The following is a 6,000-nucleotide window of genomic DNA, read 5'->3' as shown; positions in this document are numbered from 1 at the left end:
GGGACCTAGACACAAACCCCAACAATCAACAAATCCATGGAAACAGGGCTCCTGGAAGTATTGGCTGCAGTTTTCAAAGGATGCTGGACTTAGAGCTTTAGGATGTCACACCTACTGTGCTAGGTTTGGGCTTTGATTTGGATCAATTACTTCCTTCTCCTTATCCTATTTACCTCTTTTTTGGAATAAGACTGTTTAACCTATGCCTGACCATTATATTTTAGAAGTATGCAATAAGGTCAAACCATTTTTACAAGAAACTTGAATATCTAGTTATTTTGATATCTTCCCAAGGTTCTAGGAATAATTTTCAGTAGATTCCAAGGGATGCTTCTGTGTGATTCACTCTATATTAAACTATGAAGCAAATATTCTTACCCATATTTTAAAGATACAATTTATGCTCAGAAAAATAAACAACTTCCAAGATCAGATAGCTAAGAAGATACCAAAGATGAAGTTCAATCTTAAATCCAACCCCTAAATTTCATTTTCTTAGCTACAGGTTTTAAAACAGCATCTGTTCAGGAAAATATATGTAAATAAAGCATGCTACCACTGATGAATCTGGTGTTTTACATTAATTTAGGAGTCAAAGCTGTCTATCGACAGAATCATGTGTCTCACAGGGCAAATATTTGAGTAGATAATTGGGCCATTCACCAGGTTTTCTGCAGTGAAGACTAGGTAATATTTGCATTTGATTGAACTGCTACAGAATCTTGAAACAACAGATGTATGCATACATTTGAACAAAAATGCTGAAGTATGCGAAAATGATTTAGGATCATCTATTTTTTTGATTGCCCGTAGAACCCTCTTTTCCATTAGCATGAAGAACACAAAACCCAATTTGTTAGTGACTATTTTTTTTTCAAGCAAATCTAGAAAAAAAAAAAAAAAGACTCTATTAAAATTCAGCAAAATTTTTCAGAGAAAGTGATGTTATGTAACTATTTAACAAAATTGAAAATGCATGTCTTTTTATGTCTACACATTCCAATGCTAAGAACTGATTTTACTGAAAATTTCACACATATATTTAAAGATACATGCATATTATTCACTGAAGCACTGTTCAAATAGCAAGTTTCAAGGAACAAAGAAAAGATCCAGGGATCTGGTTGAAAAAAATCTTTATTCAGTAATAACTTCCTGTGCAGTCTATGTTCCAGGCACTGTTTTGGACACTCATGAGTTGATTATTTTTTTAGCCAGGAATCAAACTAAGGACCTTGCAAATGCCTGGCAGGCACTTGTGCCACTGAGCTACTTCTCCAGTGAGTTGATATCTGTAATGATGTGGTATGCTTACAGTGGAAAACAATAAATCCATGAGAAGAGGTCAGACTGCCCTTCCTGGTGATATGAACATTGTGTGTAGTGAAAAGAAGAACCAAGCTAAAGAGAGCAATTTTATAATTCCTATGATTTTATATACATATATGATTATATATTATATATGAATATATATTATATGGGGAGAGAGGGAGAGATAGTAGTATTATGCATGTGTATGTGCTTATGGATTTTTTTGTTAAGTTCTCTTCTATGTGAGATAAATTATACTTCAGTACTTTAAATATCAATTAGATAGAAATTTTCTAACACTAAAAAACTGGGAATTTTTCAAAGTGTTTCATGAACTCTATCTCAAGTGCACACAGCAGCATGTGAATAATCATTGCAAACTCTACTTTCAGGCAAGAAGGAAGGCAGGAATAATTTTCAATCATTGCATCATTCTTATAACTGAAACTTGCCGCTCACCCCTTGGTAAGTGAGGGTGGGGGGCTATAGATTATGACCAAACACAAATCACCTGAACATTTGACTGTACCTGGCCCTGATTTCAGTCAGAAGGGGTTAGGAAATGCTCATGCTGCCTCTCCTGACAATATGTTGAGTTTATCAGACATTAGAGTAAGTGGTCTGTAGACAATTCAACCACACATCCACTTATGCTGAATTCCATTATACCTTGGGCTTGTTTCATTTTGTATTCAAAGAGGTTAAGTTTTTTCAAACATGATATTGACACATGAATATTTAAAAGAAATTTTCCTAAAGCAACAAAACAATATAAAAATTGAAAGCAGCAACAAAAAGTCCTTAAGAATTTGAAATGTGGTTTAGTCTCCTCAAATGGAGTTGGGTGGATGAGTTACAGGTAAAGGTCCAGAAAGCTTGTGCTGCATATCTTGCTTTGTAGAAGTGATCATCATCTGTCTTTTTGTCGTACTTTCCCCAAGAAAGAAAATGGTGGATGTTGAGCCTAAAGGAAGACGGATTTCTCAGAGCTCACTTGGGAACCGTCCTGAGTATTGTCACTCTGTGTAGGGGTATATTTGTGGAAATGTTCCTAGTAGTTGTCTCTGAGGAAAGAGGCTGGGGATTTCAGATTTGTGTGGAATATTTGCAGTTCTTAAATGAACTTTTCATTTGAAATAGCATCAGCTCTGCAGAAAAGATTCAAAAGTAACACAAAATTTTCATATACTTCTGTTATGGTTCAGATCTTGAGTGCTCCTCCATAAGCCTTATGTGTTTAGAAGGTGAATAGATCGTGGGGGGACTATATTCATCTGTGGATTAGACCAGTGAGGAGCTAATAGCTGACTTGCTGTTAGCATAACCTGGAAACAAACAAGTAGATGTCAAGTCTACTGAACTATAAAATCGAAGAACCAGTTAGATGATTTATATGAGGAAAAATAATGTGTAACAAAGTTAAGATTTGAATCTCTTTCTTTGTATATTCAAACTCTTGGTCCCTTCTCACTCTCCCATGCAGTTTCTGTTGCCATATTAAATTTGAGCATTTTAAGTTTAAATAAGTTGACTTTGCTATTCCTGTAGTCAAGCTGACAGGGTAGGTAAATTAAGGCAAGAAGAAGACAGTAAAATAAAAAGAAGACTCATCTAAAAGGAAATCATTGCACATTAATTTTGCACATTTTGCATAATCTTTAATGGCCACGTTAAATCACAGTGCCTTCATGACATTAGGAACATAAAGCAAACTGAACTTCAGTGTTCTTTAGGGTGATAGTAGCTCATACCTTGAACTGCATTCTGCTATGATTTGTTCCCATTTTTATTAAATCTTGGGCTTTTAAAAAATTTTATTTCTTACTCCTGTGGATTCGATCATAAAATATGTTGAGGAATCATATCTTTTTTTAAGGCCTTTTTTTTTCAAGCGCTGAATATTTCAAAGTGATGTCCCAGACATGAAATAGAGATTAAGTGGAGGGAGAGGCATGGAGAGGGAACTGCATCTGTGGTTAAACGAAGAAAGCAGAGAAAGAGTTGAAGAGGAAATAGGCTCTTGACTTAAAGTATCTTGTCTCTCACCGTGGGGGAAGGCTGTTACTTCTTAACAGAGCTGTATTTCAAGAAACATGGCATTTTTTCACAGGTATTAAAACTTGAAATGTAAGAATTCAGCAGAAACTTTGAAAGCATATTGGAATTCAGATATGCTAGAAGCTTTCTGGATGGAGTCTAAGCCTAAGTTTTGTTAAATAGTTTAGATTTCTGTCAGGAAAATTTAAATAGTTATTTACCAGAATGGACAGAAAGAGTCCTAAACACGATTGTGCTTAATTATCAAAAAGGGAAGTAAATGCCATAAAAACAAATGCAAATGACTGAGTAGTAGTCAATCAGAAATATATCCTTTAAATCTTACTACTATACATTATGATTTCTTGAATAAAAGAAAACATACTCATACAAAGACAGGAAATGCTTCTAAGTCTAAGTAAATAAGTATAACTACAACTAAGATGAATAAAATTACTATTTTCATTACACTGTAAGCTGTTCAAAGGCAAGAACTATGTCCTCTTTTGTGTGTCATTACTTTCAAGCAACCTTATTACTTTCAAACATGTTCTTCCTCTTTGAACCCACTATTTGTGGGAATTGTGTGCCAGGAGACAAAGCAAAATGTGCCCTTCTTGTGAGCCAGCAGTGGCTGTGGGCCAGGAGGAGAAACAAGATGCACCCTTCCTGTGAGCCAGTGATAATTGTGAGCTGAGTAGGGAAACAAGATGTGCCCTTGAGCCAGCCAATGTGTGGGCTGGGAGACAAAAGAGCCAAGCTCTCCCCATCCCTCACCCCCCACCCCCATAAGCAGCTGGCTGATTCAGAGGAACACAGACTGAGTTGATAGCAACTAAGGTACAAAACAACTTAATGCTTATATTGTTGGCTTGACTGTAGAAGCCTAAAGCTGGTGATCCAAGCTTCTACTTAGAGGATAACAATATTCAATAAAGCAACAACAGGGAATCTCCTTCTGTCTTGTTTTTTAAATCCAATATTGTTCTCACTGGTTTTTCTTGCTCCATTTTATTGTTTTGTTTTATTGTTTTTTATTGGTTTTATTTTGTTCTGTCTTGTTTTGCTTGATGTTATTATTCTAATGGTATGGATAGCAGTTTTTAACATAACAAGAGGCATTATGGTAGCAGTGGTTGATTTCCTGTTATCTTGTTTTGAACTCCTGTATCAATTTCATTGTTTTATTTTGTTTGGCTTTATTCTCTTTAAAATAAAAAAAGAAAATAGCAACTTTTAATAATTTTTATCATGACCTAGGATTCAAAAATCTTAATTCAAAATACACAGTTTCTACTGGCTATAATGGATTAGATGTAGGACTTTTGAAAAGAAACTTACATGGCAGGATCATGATGACAAAAAAGGCTATACATTAAAAAATATAGAGCTTCTGGGCATGGTGGCACACAGTTATAATCCCAGCATTCAAGAGGCTGAGGCAGTAGGATTGCCACAAATGCAAGGTCAGCCTGTACTACATATTGAGTTTGAGACCATCCTGAACTACATGGCAAGATCCTGTTAAAAAATGCAGACCAGTATGGAATATTTTATTATGGAAATGTAATTATAATAGCTTGACTTTTTTTAATGAAATGGCTTCACTCTTTTTGCTGCTTAGGTATATATATATTATTCCCACTAAGAGTACAGATACCATTACAATGATGATATAACAATTCCAAACAAGTGGTTGTGCCACTTATCAAATATTATTCTGGTCTTAAAAGAACTATATGTTTCAAATCAAACACTTGACATAGAATCTACTTAGTATAGAGCCCTGGCCCATACTTAAAATACCAGATTTAATCTGGTTGTCCAATGACCCAGAATGATAATTCAGTTTCTAAATTAAATGTAGGTGTCTGCTCTGTTCCTAGCATTTACATGATCAGCGTTGTCTTAGGATGAATTGTCACAGATGCAGATTATCATCAAGAATTTGAGTGCTATTGATTTTTAAGTTTAATGATGTTAGAAAAAACTGGTAGTGGAATCAAAGTAACAAGACGGAAAAGAGAAATGAGCCCAGCGAGGACAAAATTTCAGAGTAAGTTCCAGCCTCAGCTTGATCCAACTGTAGATCATTATTATATCTCTGAATTTGTGCTCCCAGGAGGCAAGAGAACACACCTCAGTTGTTGGTTCCTAGCAGCAGTTGGGGGTGAGGAGCTAGGGGGAGTGTAACCCAGCAGGAGGCAACTTGGCTCAGCAGAGGTATCCTCTCTCTTTCACAGTTTATTACCTGCCTAGTTGAGCCAAGAATCATTCAGACACAAGTAATAGAGAGCATCTCAACCTTTTTGTTGTTGTTGTTAGCGAAAAAGAAATTTATTAAACTAATTTCTGGCTGTGTCATAAAACACTAGATAGGAATAATAGGCTGGTCATACCAGCTACTGAATAAGGAAATCAGAAAGCACCAAGGAGCTAAAGAAAGCTTTTATCTTGTATGTATTTCTTTACCACATCTGCTTCTATTTCTTTCCACAGAGACTCTCTATGTCTCTGTCTCTGTCTCCCTCTGTCTCTCTGTATCTATCTCTGTCTCTCTCTGTGTCTCTGTGTGTCTCTCTGTCTCTCTCTCTCTCAGTCCTGTTCATCAGCAAATTAGGACATCCAAATGACCAGTCCAGCTCATGAGTC

Source organism: Cavia porcellus, unplaced genomic scaffold (genome assembly GCF_034190915.1).
Source record: "Cavia porcellus strain 051 isolate PalLab524CR breed Dunkin Hartley unplaced genomic scaffold, mCavPor4.1 scaffold_6, whole genome shotgun sequence".
Classification (NCBI taxonomy): Eukaryota; Metazoa; Chordata; class Mammalia; order Rodentia; family Caviidae; genus Cavia; species Cavia porcellus.
The sequence above is the reverse complement of the archived record's forward strand: the minus strand, read 5'-3'. Positions refer to the sequence as shown.